The sequence below is a fragment of the Cibotium barometz genome, chromosome 11 (assembly GCF_041138505.1).
Source record: "Cibotium barometz isolate CiBa-2024 chromosome 11, ASM4113850v1, whole genome shotgun sequence".
NCBI classification, from domain to species: domain Eukaryota; kingdom Viridiplantae; phylum Streptophyta; class Polypodiopsida; order Cyatheales; family Cibotiaceae; genus Cibotium; species Cibotium barometz.
Window position 1 is genome coordinate 43,473,819 of NC_141056.1, and position 2,674 is coordinate 43,476,492.

The window sequence follows — 2,674 nt, forward strand, 5'->3', positions numbered from 1 at the left end:
TTCGATAGTTCCTAGCCCTTAATACTCGGCAATATAATCACTTATCAAGATGGACTCTCGTTGAAGATCAGCAAGATCAACCAACAGATCCATATAAGGGGCCATGGACTCATCCATTGAAGACCAGCAAGGTCAATCAACCAGATCCATGCCCGATTTCAGAAAACAACTCCAACTCTGTTCCAATATCTTCCTCGACGCACGCGTGGGTATCCTAGGCGACCCAGAGCCCGAGCACCGTATGGTCAGCACCCTCTAGGATCCTTCGCAGGTAACCTAGCGCTTCACGCATAGGCCGCTTCCTTGGCCCCTCATCCACCGTACCGGAAGCTCACCATTTTAATCGCACCGAGGCTGGTCAAGACCTCGGCCGACCTTGCTACGCGAGATGTCCTTCATTGACTCCCCGTCAGCAGTTGCAACTTTCTCATCACGACCTTAATCACAAGACGGTCAAAATGCTCCCCCCAGCATTCTTGACATAAAACAATCATTTACAGACAGCATTTACAAACAGCATTTACAAACAGTTTACAATACAATTTCTATTTTAACTTTCATTTTTCCACATTATCCCTCCTCAATCTACATTACTTATTCCATATTCCATTTATATGTATACTCATCCCATCACATCATTTCCATCTCATCACTTCAGATTCCCTCACATCACAATCGTATATTCACATCCATACATCCACAACTATATGCGTACATTCACATCTACATGCATACATCTACATCCCTATGCATACATCCACATCCACATTCACATTCACCTCTATACATCTACATCTACATGCATACATCCACCTCTACATCCATATCTACGTCTATACACCTACATCTACATGCATACATCCCCATCCACATCCACATCTACATCTATACATCTACATCTACATGTATACATATACATCTCCATTCACAACTACATCTACATGCATACATCTATATCTCCATTCCCATCTACATCTATACATCTACATCTACATGCATCCATCCACCTCCACATCCACATTCACCTCTATACATCTACATCTACATGCATACATCCACCTCTACATCCATATCTACGTCTATACACCTACATCTACATGCATACATCCCCATCCACATCCACATCTACATCTATACATCTACATCTACATGCAACATCCACATCTCCATGCATAATAAAATTCTTTTAATTAATCTAGGATGATAGTTCCTAGAATATGGTAGGAATTCCTCTTTTTATACTTTGAATGAATTTATCTTATGCGTAATTTCTATAAAAATTTTGCCATAGCTCCGCTACTATGACTGATAAATCTCAATTTTTTTCTAAGGGATAAAGCTCATTATTAAAGAAATAATTAGAATGGTCTCTAATTGGATCATCAATCCATAATGGTCTCTAATTGGATCATCAATCCATAATGGTCTCTAATTGGATCATTAAGAGAACAATTAGAATGGTCTCTAATTGGGTCATTAATCCATAATGGATTGAATCATCAATGTGCATAAACTAAAAGCATAGCAAAAAGCCATTAATTTGGCCTCAAGCATAGCTTAATCTTGGATTAAGGAAAGGCTTTATGAAAAGCTTCATTTGGATTGAGAATGGTTCATGAGTATGACCATTTCTTGAGTGAGAGAGAGAAATTACATAAAAACCATTAGAATTTAAACATAAATGGAAGTTAACTTCTATAGCATTTATTAAATTATGTAACTCTTCACTACTATTCACCAATTAACTTCAATAGCATTTAAAAAAACCATACCAATTAAACTTCTCAAGCTTGAGAGGGGTTGAGAAGAGAGAATCATTGAGAAATTATAGAAAGATCAAAATTCAATATACTTACCTTATAATTTGCTTGATTCTTTATTCACGGTAGAGGCCCCCAACCAATCAATTGGTTTAGTATGTTGATGGAGCCACCAATGGGGATTGAAGAAAAGAGAAGTATCAAAAACTAGTGAATTATTAAAGAATTCACAGTTTTTGGCTTAGGTAGAGTAGAGCAACAATGCATAAGACATTATATATTTTGGCTTAGGTGGAGTAGGGTAACAAAGCATAAGACACTATATATTTTGGCTTAGGTGGAGTAGAGTAACAAAGCATAAGACACTATATATTTTGGCTTAGGTGGAGTAGAGTAACAAAGCATAAGACACTATATATTTTGGCTTAGGTGGAGTAGAGTAACAAAGCATAAGACACTATATATTTTTCAACAAGGGAAGGCTTCTATTTATAGGAAAAATTGAGCTCCTAACCAAACAAACTGATTCTAGAATTTTCCAAGTCAGTTTGGTTGAATTTGGACTAGATTTGGACCTAGTTTGGTTACTTTAAGCATGTGAATTATGCACCTCCTTTAAAGAATTCCCCCTCCTTACATATGTGTCAAAATTTTATTGCTCATAGCTTTTTTACTAATAAACCTTGTACATTTTCAACTCTTCATCTTATGTGAAATATGCACCTCCTTTAAAGAACTCCTCTTCCTTACATATGTGTCATAGTTTTTTTACTAATAAACCTTGTACATTTTCAACTCTTCATCTTATGTGAAATATGCACCTCCTTTAAAGAACTCCCCTTCCTTACATATGTGTTTATTTACTAATAAACCTTGTACATTTTCAACTCTTCATCTTATGTGAAATATGCACC